General features: G+C 36.3%; 1 long non-coding RNA gene across 1 annotated transcript; it reads left to right on the top strand.

The window, feature by feature from the left end:
- Positions 1 to 1,827: 1,827 nt before the first annotated feature.
- LOC148224859 (uncharacterized) lies at positions 1,828 to 16,512 on the top strand. Its single transcript, XR_015801560.1, has 3 exons — positions 1,828 to 7,756; positions 13,089 to 13,232; positions 15,214 to 16,512. It is a non-coding gene; the product is annotated as an uncharacterized LOC148224859 (long non-coding RNA).
- Positions 16,513 to 18,360: the final 1,848 nt, after the last annotated feature.

The following is an 18,360-nucleotide window of genomic DNA, read 5'->3' as shown; positions in this document are numbered from 1 at the left end:
CACATTCTGGCATGATACTCTGCTTGGAGAGTTCAAAGCCAGCATCTGTTTCCCCATTGCTTTACAAGAAGTCTTCTGCAGAACAAATAAGTGATGCAATTAATTATAAGCATGGAGGTTAAAAACAAGTTCCTGACCTTAAAAGTCAGTAAACAGAATTATCTACTATAGTCCTTTTACTTTTGTTATCTTTCATTACATTAAAAAAATGTATCCATTATCTCCATTATTTAGTGCTTCTTGTTGATGCCACTACTTTTCCTGGTATCTTGATCTTGTTTATTGAAATCCTTAAATATTTCATTGTAAACAAATCTGTACTTCTCAAGGTTTTCAATGCTAATTTTTCAAATATATATATTTTCTTGTTCATACATCTTCTTTCACACAATAATCTCTAATTTATCTACTTCCTTGAAATGTATGAAAGTTGCTGTATGAGCTTACTTAGGACCTTTCTCCAAATTCACTGTGTTCTCAGTTCGTTTTGAAAACTAATTGTTCTCCAGTTATGAATTGTTGCTAAGTAGTTGAATTTCAACCTTGTCTAGTGTACTATCTCATTATATGATTCCGTGTCTTACCAAACACAGACAATTTTTGTGGGATTTTTTTAGGTGCTTCTTCAATCACATGGTAGTTCAACTTTTTTTTAGAAAAAGTTTTCATCTTCCTGGATACAGAGTAAAACTTGAAGCCCTGGATGCTGTAAAAGTGAATGTAAATCAGAAAATTACATTATTTTATATTACTTTGAATTACTGTTTTGGTTTGGTTCAGTGGGGCTGTATTTTGATTCTGTGTTTTGATTTTTCTTTTTCTAATAATGTGGGTCTTCAGTACAATTTTAGGTTTTGACTGATGTTTCATCTTTGTGAATTTTTAAATTTTATTTTCTATTGATATTTCTTATAAATTATTATTTAACAGATAGATATGCATATCTAATTTGGTAATAGTTCAAAACTTTTAAATCCAGGAAATGGAAAAAATAGGAGAAGGCTGCTGCTTATGATAAGGCAAACTGCCATAAAGGACCAAGTTTCCCAGACATGCTGGACATCCTGCTTGAATACTCTGTCTTTATACGTACATACCTAGCTGGAAATGGATAGAGAAAAAAAAAATCTTAAGTATTATATGCCATTAGATACTGGGTGTTACATATAAATCCTTGCAGTGCTAACCTATGCCACAAAATTAGTTCTAGCAATATAGGTATCCTGACTGGCACCCAGACACTGTTTCTGTGCAAAGATATCCAGTGAAAATCAAAGGCAAACAGCAAGATTTACATATTCAGCTATGAAGAGCTGAGAAACTGAAGGCATAACTTGGATGCCTAAATACTGACATGATATGAAAACGTGTGCAGTTCTCTAAGTTGCTGTTGGATGACTCCAGGAATGTTTAGAAATTATTTCAGTTTTGTATGGATGAAATAGAACACACAGGTTATGCATCAATATTAACAACACCTGGGCATCAGCAAGCACAAATGGGAAGGAAGTTTCATTTTTATGTCATGCTTGTAACTGCTTCTTTATTCTTTATTTATGGAGGGGCATGTGCTATTAACTGACATTAATCAGAAAACTATACTACCATTGGCAAAGGAGATCTAGCAAATGCTTTGCTATACCCTTAGAATATGGAGTTTATTTATTCATAGTTATAAAAACAGAATATAAAGGCCACATAAAAGTGAAATGAGGTGAAAGAATCTACATAGACGATGGGGAAAATGCTCTCAATGCATAAGCGTTTCTCTGTTTCTTAAAATGTAACAGAAATCTGACTATATTGTTTATTCGAGACTTTCTCATTTTCAAACAGTAGCTCAACTAGAAACTAAATAGGTGATTGCATGTCTGGCTGTTTCTATAGTTGCTTGACACTTTGATTTAATGAATTTTCTTTTATTTGACATGTAACTTTAGATTTGCAAGCAAAGGTCTACATTCACCTTATATAATACAATGGGATCTTAGTAAAAAATGACAGCAAACCAAGTTTTAGTCGATATTCAACATTCATTTTGTCAAATAGCACTTAGAAAGCATGTTTTGTCTTGTCTTGATATCTGTTCAACAGAAACTGAAAGGAAAAGTGCGGGAGTCATCTCTACCTGTGGATGAGGGATGAGTAAGTGGAAGAATGAAATAAGTTAGGCCTTAAATCTTCAGAGTGTGTGAGACTGCAGAGCCTCAGTACACCAGGGCTTAGGCTCTCCAGGTTACAGCAAGCCTGCCATTCTGGAGGGCTCTTAGTAGTGACCACTTTGCTGCAGTGTTAGCATGGTTAGTGTCCAGTTGGTTATGTGTATCATGTACTATGTTATTGTTAGCTTTTGGCATGTTACGTTTTAGTTTGGTACAAAAGACAATGTGGGGCCTCTTAGGGCCAAGCTTCACAGAAAGGATATCCTGTCTTTATTGGCTTGGAACAAGACATAATAAAATAGAGTTGCTGCAAGCACCATCAGAGATAAAGGTGAAATGCAAAAATGCATCTTCATTTTTTGCTGCCAGATGTACTCTCGTTTCTGAAGTTCTAAAACCTGAAAATACTGAAATTTTCAGTCACCCATCTTGTCTATAGCCATTTGAGATTCAAAGTGTCTCCACAGCTACATGCCAGAAGAACACATATTTGGATAAGTGACATTACATTTAACAGCACTAATTAGGAGCATGACTTCCATTATTCTGTGTGGGTGCTGGGTCCTGCCTTTTGCTAGTGCTAAGTTACTACACCACTAGTCAGTGATGCGAGACTAGACAGAGTGAGAGACTTGTGTCCCTAAGTTTAATAAGAATCTACTTCTCAGCTTTCTGGGAAAAAAAAAGGGAAGGAAAAAGAAAATAACTATTACATAACTGAATGGTGCTGGTATGACACACCTCCCCTTCTGTTGTTAAAATGTCCCCTCAGTGTAGAAGATAGTTTAACTCATTCATAGGACTCTAGGTCAAACTGATCAACATCAAAGGAGTCGGGCTTAGTATACACAAAATTGTTTCACACATTTAATAGTTAGACAGGAAGACATTAAGTCTTGTCCCATAAAGTTACTTTTTAGATGTGGATCGTGAATACCCAATGACTTCTATTCCGCCTGGTTTTTTATGCTACTGCACAAATTGGGAAATGGTGTAGTCTGTGTTTTTTACAGAATGGTTCCTTTGGTAGTTTCTTTTATTGTAAATTTCAGTATTTTTGTCCTGATGTTTTTTCACCCTATGTAGAACTTATCTTAAGTTTTCTCTAAAATCTGTTTGCTTTATCTCTACCTTCTAATATTTTTACGACTTTAATTTATGTAAACATGCTGAATATATTGTTTTTCTAATAATGGACTCTCTACCCATGTTCATACCACAAACTAGATTAAAGAAAAAGAACAAACAAAAAAGCTAAAACAAAACAAAACTCTATTACATGTTTCCTGAACCAAAAAATAGACAAAGAGTTAATGTGAATGCCAACTGATTTCCTTATCAGTCACTAACTGAGAAATAATTTCAGTGTTTAGTTACTGAGGGGTGGACAGCCAATATAAGTCAAGACCTTTTTTGGCCATAGATGAAGTAAAGTCCAACAATGTTGCTAGTAAATACAAATAGTTGCTTAGTAAATACACATATATAAAATTTAGGACTCTACACTTGATGTAGTCTTCTGGCATTCCTTTCTTACACTGTGGAAAACAGTTTGTTCTAGAATGGACCTTTTACATACTGAAGTCCATAATAAATTCCTAGAAGTGCCTTTTCCTTTCCTCTACATATAAATGAAGTCTAGTCTGACTAGATCAAGCTTAGGTATTGCAGAAACCTAAAACTACCTGAGTTGTATTAACGATGTGCTAGCAAATGTTTCATTTTGTTTTCCACTCAAAATAGCATGTTTTCATATATCTGCAGATCAGCCACCAAGATCTAATCCAAAAGAGTAGCTTTTAGCCTTGCAACCCACAAACACCTTTGATCACCCTTTGTTAGCCCAAAGGTTAACATTGAATGTGACATTCATAATAATTGATGGATCATCAAACACCTCCCAGACACCTGTTGAATAACAGTCTTCTATGCTTTTGAATATACACACTATTCTTGATCTAAACATGATCCAACTTCCAAGCTCCTTAGTGTCTACACTCCCATCTCCCTCAATCTTTCTTCGGGTTTTATGTCTCTAGAGTTTGAAGCAACAGGTTTATTAGTTTGAAACAGAAAGGTTATTGCTGCTATGTTGGTGTATTTATTGTCTGCAAACAGAACAATTTTGAAGACATTCAAACTGAAGTGAGAAAATGGTATAACTTTAGAAGTTCAAAGAAAAATATTGAATTGTGTCAAAGTATACCTGTACTGTTTCAGTCTGGGACTACTCAGAAAGGATGTTTCACTAGAAATAAGATGAAGAGCTTCAAGGAATGTTTTCAGAAACAAAGCAGAGGCAGAAATAATGACCTTCTGGTGCCTTACCATTGTTCATTTTATGATCAGTTCTGGAGAACTTTAATGTGAGCAAAGAAGTCCACTTAAAGCAAGAAAATACATAGCTTTGTAACTTGAATGATCATGAAGATGTGATTACACATAACTTGATAGTAATTGTTCTAAAAAAAATGACAGTGGTTTGGAACCTGACTTTCATGTAAAGGAAGATTATTTTATTTATAAATATCATGGACTGTGTTACAAAACATTTCACTTGTAACCAACCTGCAATCTTAATATCAGATGAGGGTAGCTGTGGTACCGACAAGTTTGTCCTTTCACTTACAGTTCTACTTCCTTTTAATTCTTGCTTTCAGCTATGCTTTCATGGCTAGGGAAAGCAAATGTATTTTAAGATTATTTTGAAACCGAAGAGAACAGCAGCGCCTTAATGGAGAGAACAGCAATATTTATATGGAGCAACAGTATTTATGTCAATATTTAAAAGTATACATCTATGTGTTTAGCAAACAAAAAATTATGAGAAAAATGTGATTAAACATGCTCATATTATCTTAAGCTCCTTGAATAATGCAACAGACTCTTGTCAGCATAGCAGTTGCTCTATCATTGTTCCCACTTAAGCCAGTTTCTGGAAATGATGAAATATGCTTTCCTAACTCACGAAGAGATACGTGAGTTCTGAAATTATTTGATAAAACAAGCTTTCTTTGTATCTTCATTGTAACTTGAAATCCCTTCCCATTACTTTTTTTCCCAAGGTTTGTAGAAGTTGTCTTGAATAACTAGCTTTTCCTCCACTGTATCTTGAAGCAGAACATCCTTTTAACATTTCAGATGCATTAGAATTATAAACTAGTTCCCTTTATGGGCAATGATGCATGGTCTTTCAAAAGAATTACTCCAATGTGCTAAGGACAACTGGCATGCACCATCCTTACACTTCTATTTTTCTACGGTAAGAAGACTAGATGAAAAGTATAGGCCAGCTATGATTTAGACAACTACAGTCTCTCAGACCTCTTAATCCAATCCTCCTGTTGGTTATCCTTCCCAAACCCCTTTCTCTGCAGAAATATTTTGATTAGATGGAAGGCAAACCAAATTTTACCTCTTTGTATTGTATTTTTGGAGAAAGAAAACAAATACTTTTTTCTTCCAAAGTTTCTACCATTGGTATGACTATGCCACTGGGGATTAGTTTGACCTTGTGAAGAACATCCAGCAAGGTTTGCCCACTGGATAATCACTCCAGTGATTGTTTAATGAATCTGAAGCACAACAACGAAGCGGATGGATGTCTTGACAATGCTGCCAGAAATCAGGTATGCCAATGAGACAGGAGACATGCAGGAAAGAAAGAAATGGAAGGCAAAGACATTGAGGAGAATCACAAAAACACCCATAAAATGCTGCTTCTAGAAGATCTCTAATGTGATTATGAAATGAATGGGCAAGACATAGATTTTTCACGGGATGTGCTTAAGAGAGTATGCAGTTAGAAGAGGGAAACCTCAGTAATACAAACATCTGTGGTTTCTGCATAATCATGGACTACAAAATATGCAAGCAATATTTTGGAAAGGAAGAACTAGCAAATGAGCCACAAACCGACAAACCATTAGCAACACAGACTTCATTTTGTCTTTAATCAAGGCTCTGAAACAAGAGCAGATGCAATATAATAATGCTTATAAGACCCCCTAGTTATTATATAGGGTAAAACCCTGAGGTTTTACCTTATATCTGATGCTTACACATAACTGACTAGTCTAGTGCAACTGTATATCCTCTTTTCTGGATGAGTTGAGTTTAAACAGAAGTGAAGAGAAAGGAGATTTTATTTTCTCAGTAAGTAAAAAATATTAGAGTTGAATACAAAGACAGTGGATTCAATGTACCATATGACAGGCCAAATTTGCCATGCCACCTGATTAGTCAACCTGATTATAGTCGCCAGGCAGCTTGCACATGTGACTTAAAATAGCATCTCTAATGTCTTTGTAGTAACAGACCATGTCAGGAAGAAATTCAGTTGGTTGTTTGTATGCAAATGACAGTTTTGTAGCCCATAATTCATAACATCCTAAATTTAGGGAGGTGATCCACCTTCCCTAAAGATCGCAGGCATCATCATGTACTCACCATGACACAATCAAATGAAAGCCAGCAATAATGTTACAGTTCAGATGAGTCAATTAGAAATGCCATCTTGCTAGAGGGCACCTTTCACTACAATCTGCATTGCTCAGAAAGCAGTTCAATTAGACAGATAATGCAGTCCAAACAGAAAATTTCCCAGCTGTCCAGTTTAAAGACCAAGTTCAAAATCGGTGTGCATCTTATTTTAAATTTGATTATAATATGGATTTCTGCCAAAAGGAATAAAAGGGTGCTTTACAGAAATATTTTAGTGCTATATAATATTTTCTTCAAGACTTAAAGGACAGCATATAAGAAACCATGAAATTGAAGGTAAGAGAATTTAAAATTAATTGGTTTAGACAGAAGTTTTATGGGAAGGAGTGGAAACAAAAAAAATTCTTTTCCCTTCTGTTTATGTTAGGGTATTGCTGCTTCCAGCTGGTTACAACATTTTTGGCCTTTGGTCTTATGAAATGGTATAAATGACACTAGCTGAAGTTGAAAGGTCTCAAAGAGAGTCAGTAACCTCACAGCATGATAAGCTAGGAGAAAAGCACATTTCAGAGCTTTTGTGTGTTTTTTGATACATGAAAAAAACTATATTTATGAAGCTTTCATTTTGCTGCAACTCTTGGGGAAAATATACTGCTATTTGAGTCTATTATCACTCTGTTGGGTTCTCGCTTGTATTAGTTTGCAAACAGTCAGCCTAAGAGAATATATGTAGAAAACCTTCAGAAGGACCAGTCCTGTGACTGTAAGGATGGAGGTGGATGATGATAATTTTTGGAAAAATGTATTACATTATGTCTGATGCCTTTCTGTATGCTTAACATTCTTTATTATTCCAATATTTTTTCTTATTAAATTATTTCCTAATAGTCCTGGTTTATAAAAATATTAGTATAAGTAAGCTAGCATTATGTGCAATGATAAATATTATCAGGCCAACTGTGCATGCATTCTCATGAAAGCTGAAGGCATACAGAAAGACCACTTATTTTTTAACAAATATCTCAAATTCTTGTCCAAAACCAGGGACAAGACACTACATTGTCTTTGCCTGTATTGATCATTAAAAAACATCTTCAGATGATCTCCTAAGGAAACAAGACTCCTGTGGCAACACTGGCTGTGTGGGTATGGTATGTATATGCTATAACTTAATTTCAGTCACTTTCTGCTTGATCAGTTACTTCTGACAGAGAGCTGGGAGTACCAAAGATATGTAAACTCTTGGAGCTTTCATAAAACTTGGTACTTGGGAAGAGAAGACCCTATTAATATACATAAAAGAAAATCTTCAACATGAATTTAGCCCATCATCAAAGGCCAGACACTGCAGAGGGAAAAGAGGTGTAAAAACAAATCAAACCAAATACGCAGCTTTGACAGGGCTAGCTATGAACTTTTCAGTACAAGAATTCAATTTACCTGACTTGGATATCTTGCTCCCACCTACAGCTTAGGTAAGTTACCTCACCAACACTGGCCATCTGAGAGTTATTTACCCAGGCTAGTCGTATTTGCTATGTGTGTAGGGCTGAGTGAAACATGGCTAAGGACGAGCCCTGACTAATAGCACTGTTCATTCTCCAGGAAATTTAGGTACTTTTTTGAGAAGGTCTGCTTCTACAAACACATGAACATACGAAACTAGGTGTAAGGTATTTGATAAAGACAGACAGATTTCAGCTTCAGATTTTCATTGATTCTGGTGCTCACTTAACAGTTTTAATGTCTACAGTTGCATCCACATCTTATACTGTGGCTTTGGATAGGAGAAAATAAGTTGTATATCTGAGGCACTTCCAGACAGCAAGTATTAAGTATTTTAAGTATTTATCCAGTGTTTGAACTCATTCCCTGATGATTTTTTATTTCACAGTTGGGTATCCATGGTCAGTGGAGCTAACAGACATCTCCAGAGAATGAGATGAATTGTGCTAGAAAGGACCTTTGCTCTTGATGACAGTTGAAATGTATGCAAAAAGGTTAGACTAGACTATCTGATTTTAAACAGTTTAAATCAGGTATGATTAATCCCATCCTGGATTCCATCCCAGAAGCATCTGAACTGTTCTCACAATGCCTAAGTTCCTTATACAGTCAATGATAAAGGCTAGGTTTTCTTGAAGGTACCATAAGGAGATCCAATTAGCTTAACTTCCCTTGTTAAACTGAATGAGGCAAAACCACCGTCTTGAGAAACAAAGTCTAACTATTGAACATCCAGGAAACTTAACCACTTGCTTTAGAAAGATAGCTTCAACAAACTCAAGGCGTTTAGGTGTCTAATAAAGATGTGCCAATTTATTTTTTTCATTCGTTCTTGTGCTCATTGAAGAACCTTAACAACATTACAGTTGTTAAATGTTAGTATATAGTATTAAAATTAATGTTTATACTGTCTGTTACCACAATAGCAGAAGATTAAAATGAAATTACAAAAGGTGTGTAGGAGAAGGCAAAACACATCTGATTCTAACATGTCCAATTATTCACCTATACCGTTAATATAATTTGTGTTATTAAGAACTTGTCTAAATTGAGGAACCTAGGAACATTTTCCAGCTAGTGGATACAGGTGTATGATCCAGCTGCTTTCTAGCTGGATGACAGCAATTATAGCTCTTTGGATGAGCAGAGAAGAAACTGTGGTGTATTCAGTAAGACCTCTTGCTTGGTACACCACAGTCAGTCTATGCTGTGAAGATTTAAACAAAAGTTTAGGAATGGCAATTTTTGTGGGGGTGTGTGTGTATATGTTCATACATATATAGAAATACTTCTTTAAGAATATCCATAAAACATTATATGAGTTTTGCAAACAGTTAGTTAACTAGAAGATCATTTAAGATAGAAGAAACATGCAAATAAATAATATACTAGGAATCAAACAAGCTACCTGAAAGAATAATGAGATCTACTTGAAGGATTTACTCTGAAGAGCAGACTGAGAATAGCAGCAGAAGACAAAGAAGAAAAAAAAAAGTAGAAAAAAAGAAAAAAGAAGAAAGAGAGGATGCATTTGTACCAGATGGAAATAAAATTGCTCAAGGCTGCAGGATTGTGGATGCTTGGGAGAAATGATAGTGTTTTCCTGTCCCTGGGAAAGCTTGGAACTGATTCCAAAAGGCAGTACTCAGGGATGGGCTGTAGACAAATTGTTTCCTCAGTCTCTATGGCTAACATATACACTAGGAAATACTGATGATCAATCACAAGCAGACTTTAAGGAATTATTTAAAGGCATAATCTAAATTCTTCTCTGACTCTTTTTATGCCTTTTTTAACTTTCTAATTTTTTTTGCAATTATTTCACTGAGCAGTTTATCCTACTTTGCTAGGACAATCTTGATTCCTCCTTTTGGCTTTTCTGCAAACTTTATCAGATTAACAAACAAGTCATAGGCCCATTAAACCGATGGCACTCCCATTAAAGCAATGCTCTTTTATTCGGTTATCATGTAGCTGCCAATCATCTAGGGCAAACCCTGAGGATACAGCTGTATGAATAAATGAAAGGGATAAGAGCTGGTCTACTGGTCCTGATGGCAGCAGCAAACACACCCACAAAAATAAAGTAATTTCTCATTCCCACACAAGATGGCCCCTTGCTTACTGCCCAGAAGAGAGAAGTCTCTGTCCAGTGTTATTTCCTAGACAGCATCTAAACATTGTCTGACAGAGCCTCTTGAAGGACTGAAAGCAGAGAAGCTAGTGTGCTAGCAAATCACATTGCACAGGAGACCATTTGCTGGTGGTGCTTGAGTATATATGCCCTCATCCTGTTTATTAGTACTACAGACAGAATAGCAGGGTCCAGGCATGACTGAGAGGGTAGCATTTAAAAAAATTCTGTTTCTTTAATTATCTTAGGTTATTAAAGAAGTTGTATCTGTCATATAATAGAAGTTGTCCATACTAGGAGTTGGGAAGTAGAGCTAATAAGACAGAAAAATATCAATTCTGCTCACTTCCCCCCTGTATATTTTAGGCTTCCTTCCAAGCCTGTTTTTTCCTCCATCTCCTTCCTCCAAAGGCTTGCTAGAAGAAAATAGAGGGAAACAGCAACTAATATAGAGCCACTATTTCCAATATGAAACCAAAACCAACCTCCAAAAAACAACAGAAGTGTAGTGATGTAGAAAGTCCTACTTAAAACATTAAAAAAATAAGACCTCCTCTGTTAAATAGTGGTATTAAGGAGGAAAACCCTACATAATAAATACTCTGCATTACAGAAAGCTATGTTCTTAACATATTTAGAATAATTAATCACTTTGGTTAATGGCATACAACATATCACCAGCCTTAGCTCTTGTATGTCACAGAAAACCTAGAATATTTGTAAATATTCACAAGCAGCTGCATTCATCAGTTTCTGTACTTTAGAAAAAATGTAATACACAGAAGAACAGACATGCTGGAAAGTGGATCTATGTTTTTAACACAATTTTTTCAGTAGTGCAGTTTTTCAGTTTTGTCTGGAAACCAAGAACAAGAGATTTAGCTCACCGTGGATTTCTAAAGAAATCAGAGGAGCTGCCACTGTCAGTGCTATTTGAAGGCTGAGATTCTAACTCACAAATTATGATTCTGTCTTTCTCAATGTTTATATAAGAATTCAATAGATTTTTCAATCTATAATATCTAGTATCATTATTTTACTCATTGGAAAGGAATAGCTAACAAATAATTCAACCAAAATTCAGTTTTAGTTGGCAAAGCTTTGTCTGTAATGTACTATACAGAATATTTTCTCTAATGATTTCAAGCATCCTTTACAGACAAATATGATATTAGGCTGTCAATTCCTCAGCCCAAACTATTTTCTAGTGCTACTGTGGAAATTTCAAAGAGTCTGAAGTGGTGTAAAACTAAGCCATGTAGTTTTTGGTTTCTGGAGAACCATTTCTTTAAGACAGACAGAAATTTTAGGTTAAATGAAGTAAGTGGGTGCAAAGTCAGCCAAAACGAAATTACTTTTCCAAACAGACATAGCAACAGTTACTGCACGTACTTTGTCAGTTCTATAATTTTACTTTCTAAAAATAGGAAAGCTAGTAAGTTAATAGTTTTTTGAAAGTTCCTCTTAGCAATATTTTGATAAAGATGTCACTTGAAGATGACAGTGCTACTGAAAATTTTAGAGCTGCAATGGTGGAAATTAAAGGTTCAGCCTGGAGAAGAGATATATTTATCTAGGAAAATATTAATTATGTAATAATAATTGTTTCAAATTTACTTCTGATGCATCACTCTACATCTGCTATAACTAGCTCTGTAATAGATTACAGTCTACAATCACCTAATATTGCAAGATTTTCCACCAGGGAAAATATTAACAGAATGGATGTATTGTAAAACAAAGACTGAAACAGCTTCTCATTCTGATTAGGGGGCAGCTGAACATGATTAGCAAGTCTCCTAAAAATTTGAGGGACCAGAGAAAATATTTCAAAAAATGAAGGCTTATCTCTGCCTGGAAGCCTGAGCTTGAGATTTTGTTGAAATAATTCTGATATAAAATGGATAAAACAGAAGAGCAGACCAAGACAATGCATTTAGAACCTCAGATATGGAAATAGTTGTGAGGAGACAGTAGAAAGGGGAATAATGTGAGAATAGAATAGAGAATAGTCCAATTGGAAGGGACTATAATGATCATTTAGTCCAATTCCCCCTGAGAGTTTCCCTCATCCATCAGGGATGAATGTTTAATTTGTAAAGTTTGATTTATTTTGTTGAAGATTTCTCTCTTCCCTTCATACTGCTGTAAAAACATGGAAGTAGGTCTAAACAATCTGTTTAAAATTAATTGTATTAGAAAGTCAGATTACATTAACCACTGCTTTTCTCTGTTATTAAGGCAATGAGTGCTTTACTAGGGATTTTGTGGTTTTTAGGTTCTGGTGATGTAGATTCCATAATACAACTTCACATTTACACAAAATAAAATCTTCTATTATATTTTCAATTTCCAGTCTTCTTTTTTTATTATTAATTTTTCAGGCTTCTACAAGGAATTCCTTGATATGTACAAGCTGATGCTGACTGTTCACATCAGCTCTATAAATATATATATAACTCATTTTCACTTAATGAGATAGTTTTGCTCATATATTTTAGCTTTGCCAACAAGGTAAAGTTATGAGGTAAAATTCTTTAAACTGATATATCTGTCAGTCATACAGATGAGCTAGATCTTAAAATTACAGCCTGTGAGTGCTGTACTGAGTTTTTATGCATGTTTTTGAGGTAGTGATGACATCTTCCATGCAGAAGAATCCCGGGTAAATGTAACTTTGGAACATGCTCTTGTTATATTACGTCCTTCCCAAACTCAGTATTTAGTACAACACACTCCCAAATGCTTGTTCATATAGCACAGTTCCAGCTGGATACATGGATCATCCTGTTCAGCAATTTTTGTATAAATTTTGTTTTTTATGTATATATTTATTCTTTCAGAGTGATGAAAATTTCAGTTTGAGACATCCATAGAAACGACTTTACAGAATCTGTCAATATTTCGAAACAACTACTGAAAATCAGGGAAAGAAAATCCTGAATAAGCCAAGTAGAAAAAGAAAGGCTAATATTTAATAATACAAGGTACTGTAGATAAAACTGATTCTGGTGTATTTTCATGGTTATTCAGGCTCAGAGAAATCAAATTATGTTGATACAGTTACATGTCAAAATATATAATCCAATAAACTTAGTATTTTAGGAATGCAGGCAGAATCTACTCTGCTCATTATATTTAAATACAAGGCAAAGCACTAAAGGACAGCTGGGTGGCAAAGGCTAAGATGTGCCCCAGTCCTTCCTTTCACAGTTGGTGGAAAGAAGCAGGTGATTCTTTGATGTAATTTAACACAAATTACTAAAGAAACCTCTATCCCAAAAGTTCTCTCCAAGGAAAGCCTATGATGACTGGTTCAGGCGCAATTGTTTACATGACTGATGTCTACAATCTGCTGAGAGGAATTTTACCCTAAAAATCACTATGGAATGAAGGTTCATCACTTGTGTATACCTGAAAGTTTTAAGTGTAAAAAAATTGATACCTTTAGGAAGGTTTCAAATGAAACCTGGATTTCTTAATGTAGATATTAATCTCACATGTAATGTAACCTACATTCATAGAAATCTATTCATAGAAAGAATAGTTTGTCTTCCGGTTTTAATTTTAAAAAGCAATGTGAATGGTACTATTTCCAGCTGTTTTCAAAGTAATGCATTATAATATATGGAGTATAATCATGTTCTCTATGCAGCTGGGATGAAGTGGGAGTATTAAATCCATTTTATTTATATAGTTATCAATGCAATTTTAAATATAGCTGAAATCATTTGTCCAAATATGTCTTTTTCTAAAATTCTTTTCTTAATTACCATTTTGTCCACATAATGAATAAGGACTGTTTGGTTAATTTTCATAAAAACCATTTTCATGCCTTAAAAGTCAGTATAGTCTTTAAAATTATTTCTACCATTTAAAAATTATTTATATTCTTTTTATATTCTGAAAAGATCTAACATTATCCTCGTATTAAAGCTAATATATATGTGTATTTTTTATATATTATTATATTGTCTTTTAGTAAATCAATAAGGTTTACTAAGGCATTTGTTTAACTAGTTTCTTAAGCTCTAAACATAAGGCCTTTGGCACATTTTAAAATATGAACAATAACCCTTTGATTATCATGAAGCTGTTTAAAGTTTAATGTATGATTGGATGCTGCAATTATTAAATAACCACTCAAGCATTGCTAAAATAAAACCCCTCTGTTTATGACTTTTCCTCAAAAATACATCCCCATATAAAAAAATATAGAATCCAGCATTATTAGTAGCAATAATTGCCATTTGGTGTAACTGGGAAAGTGCTCTCTGTCCAAATGTCATTAAAAGCACCAGTCTAAGACTAATTCTAGAAGTGTTCAATTCCATTATAATTCTATTATAAAAAATTATGTGTAGACTTTATCATTCATGTTTCCTTACCATTTTGAAAAGTTGAAAAAAAGCCCCAATCCATACAAACCATTAAATATTATTTAAATTTGGTTTTGGATGATGGCATAAATCTCAAATTAAATTAGATTTCAAAAGATACATCTGCTTCTGATGAAATGGCATACCTCCCCAGTTTACTCATCTCCTTATCATTCACACTATATAAGCATTAACTTATTTTTGGGTTTTTTTCCTGGATTAAAAAAAAAAAACAAAAAACAACCAACAAAAAAGCCTAGTTTCTTCTGCTACAAAGCCAACAGCTTTGGGGACAGTTCACTTTACTGGCAGTTCTCATATTTTTTAGGTATAACACTATATGGCTCTTAGGAGAAAATTTTGTAGTCTACTTGTGCATGTATGCAAATGTATATCCACACCAGAGGTTTGATAAAAAAATCTGTACAATGGACAAACAGTACTAGTTACTCTATCTATTATCATTATTATCACAACACTAAAAAAACTTGAAAACATTCAGCTTTTTAATGTTGGAAAACATAAAATTTGGCTTTTATCTTGTACAAGATTTGATAACATTTTCCTACACTCCCTTTTTCATGTTTAGCTTGGTGGTACCAAACAACAGGACAAGAGGCAACAGGCAGAGACTGACGCACTGAAGTTCCACCTGAATATGAGGAGGAATTTCCCTACTGTGACAGTAGGCTGCTCAGAGATTTTGTGGTCTCCTTCCCCGGAGACACTCAAAAGATGTCTGAATGCAATCCTGAGTAAAATTCTCCAGGGGACTCTGCTTGAGCGGGGAGGTTGAACTCGATGACCTCCCGTGGTCCCTTCCAACCTCAATGATTCTGTGAGCATGTGAAGACCTTCAAGCATTTTTTTGTGCTTCAGTACAGGCTGTAGAACAATATTAAGGTCATAAGGGTGAAGAAAAATGTCATTCAAACATACATCTTTTTTTCTATTACCTCTTTGCCTTCAGAGAGGATTGAGAATGTCCATGGGAAAGGAATTCCCTGAGGACATTCTTCACCTCTCAGAAGGGTGTTAGTACTTGTTTCTTGCTTAGTTATCTTACATTTTGAAAAAGGAGCTTGTGCAGATAGCATCTACTTCCTAAGGAAAACTTGACATTCATGGTTTTCTGTGGATGAAGTTAACCACCAGAGCCACAGCACTCCTGACAGAAGCCAGCTGAGGGCTCAGAGCACAGATATGATGTAGAATGAAATGGTGAATATTATTTAGTATGAAATCCAGTATGAGTTCATTTTTAATTCCCATCATCCCAACTGACACAGAAAATTAACCCTGAAAAAAAATTTCAGCAGGTATTTTGTTGAAGAAACAAATATTGTGAACTATGTTAGATCACTTATGTAAATAGATGTTTGAAGAATGAAAAAAAAGATATAGAGATGAAGATTCTTTTATTAATACATTGAAGTGTGTTTAGTCCATGACTCCTGAACCATAAAGAGATGACTTTTCAGATCAAATCTCACACTTCTGGATCCTACAAAACAGCTTTTTTCTTGGCTAAAAAGCAGGAAACCTGGGATGCTCTTTTAATGTATTGAAATATACTGATTACTTATAAATCAGTAAAATTATAAAAAAAACCCCCAAATTTCTTAGCTATCACTGTTAAACACTGTTTGCAAAAATGTAAGAAGATTTCAGCTGCTCAATCTTTCCATCCTTGTTAAATACTGCAGTTAGGTATTTCTCATTATAGGTGCCAACAGTAATGCTTCATATTTCTACTTTTGGTTAAAGTTACAGTTTCTGAGGAAAACAAAAGTCAATTTTTGCTTCAAAAAAAAAGAGATAAGCATGAAAAGCCACACATGTTGGGACTACATTGGAATTTGCTAGATTAAATTTTTGTTGTTTAAAAGTCATGTCTGCTTTGTGAGGAGGCGACTTGAATATACTCAATTGTATTATCACAAATTAAACTAGTTTTGTTTATATGGTATCCTGATAAATTAGACTCTGTAATCAGGAGTTAATAGATACAGTTCTCACTGGTAATGCTGCTCCTTTGAGGTACTGGGGGGAAAAAAATCACTGTTGTTTAGGTTCAGATGTATCATTTGATTACTCCCCGTACCTATCTAAAAGATCTACATGCAATGAGGAGGCATAACATAACACAACACCTCCTTCACAGAATTATTATCTTCTAACAGCAGCACCTGATGTCTGAGGCAAAGTTTTTGTCTGTTTAATACTAACATATAAAGTGCTGTCAAACTACCCACACCTAGTGAGCCAAGAGATTCAAAATGGGTCAACTAATTTATTTCATAAGTAGTTGCGGGACAGGGATATCTATAAGCTGAAAATTCCTGTATTAAGGTAACATAATTTAACCAAGTAGTTTAAACCAGGACATAAGGTTTATCCCAAGGGAATTTTCTTCCATCATAGACATTCTTAATCTAACTACAAAGGCACTTACTGATGCTAGGACATACAGAAATACTATGCAAAAATAATAAACTATGTGTAGTACTGTACCCTTTGTACAATATAAACACAAAACTTTATTGGTAAGTTACACTACATTTTTGTCCTTTTCTGTATATTCTTAATTTGTGTAGAGAGGCAGAGATGTTAAAGCTGATAAGCACACAAATCATGGAGTCGCTAAATAATGGTTGGAAGGTTTCTGGAGGTCATAAGAGTCCAATTCCTACATGAAGGAGGACTGTTATCCCACTGCCAGGTCAGGGGTGATGTCTGAAGTGCTCCAAGGACTGTCCTGACAGTCAAGACAGGTAGTCTCGAACACCCCTCCTGACTGAACCTCCCAAGACTGCACATGTAGCACTTTTGCTACATCATCTGGCACGACTGTCACCTTCATAGTGGCCCCTCAAGCAGTTAGAAGTAATCACGAAACCCTTCGTTAGCCTCCTCTTCCCAGTACCACCAAAGCTCAGTTCCCACATCCCATATTTATTGTAGGATATGTTTTAGGCACCGACTATCTTAGACATCCATCACCGGACCAGTTTCTCCTTTAAGTGGGGTGCCCCAGCACTCGCTGCTCCCAGTGTGCAGAAGAGGAGCGCTCTAATTTTCCTCAGTCTCTTTGCCACTCTTTTTGTACGCGATCGGCCAGTGACAGGATGCTCTGGGCTCTCAGGTGCTTCTTTGGGGCCAGCCCCGGGCCCACAGCCCGGGAACATTTTGATGCCATAGCGGATGCAGAGCTTGGTCCTTTTCCAAGGCAGCAAGTCACTGTCAGCCCCGCCACTCCTGGGAGCTTTCTGGCCGTGACCCAACCGGGACAAGGCGTTTCTGCAGCCGCAGTAGCGGCCGGGACACCTTTTAGTCCCGTAAGAAGCTCTTTGTTCCCGGCACAGCAGCGCGGTGTCGGGCCGGGCGGGCAGCGGGCAAAGCGCCGGCAACGACAGGCGCTGAGCTCGCTCTCCGCCTCCCCCGGCTGCCACCCGCCGAGGAACGGAGGCCGGGAATCGCCGCCCCGTTCCCGCTCCCCGCAGCTCCTCTCGGCTCCCCGGCTCCCGGGACACCCCCGCCCCTCAGCCGTGACGGGAGCCGCCGGCACCGACCGAGCCCGCCCCGCTGCCGCCGCGCCGAGCGCCCGGGTGCCCCCCAGCGGCTGCGAACGGGCCCGCACAGCCCCGCAGCGGGGAGGGAGAGGCCGGGACGCCCGGGCGGCTCCTCCCCGGGCCGTGAGGGGCACTCGGCGGGCCGGGCCGGCCGGACTTGCCCT

Source organism: Sturnus vulgaris, chromosome 2, assembly GCF_052056855.1.
Source record: "Sturnus vulgaris isolate bStuVul1 chromosome 2, bStuVul1.hap1, whole genome shotgun sequence".
Lineage (NCBI taxonomy): Eukaryota > Metazoa > Chordata > Aves > Passeriformes > Sturnidae > Sturnus > Sturnus vulgaris.
This window is presented reverse-complemented; position numbering and strand designations above follow the sequence as displayed.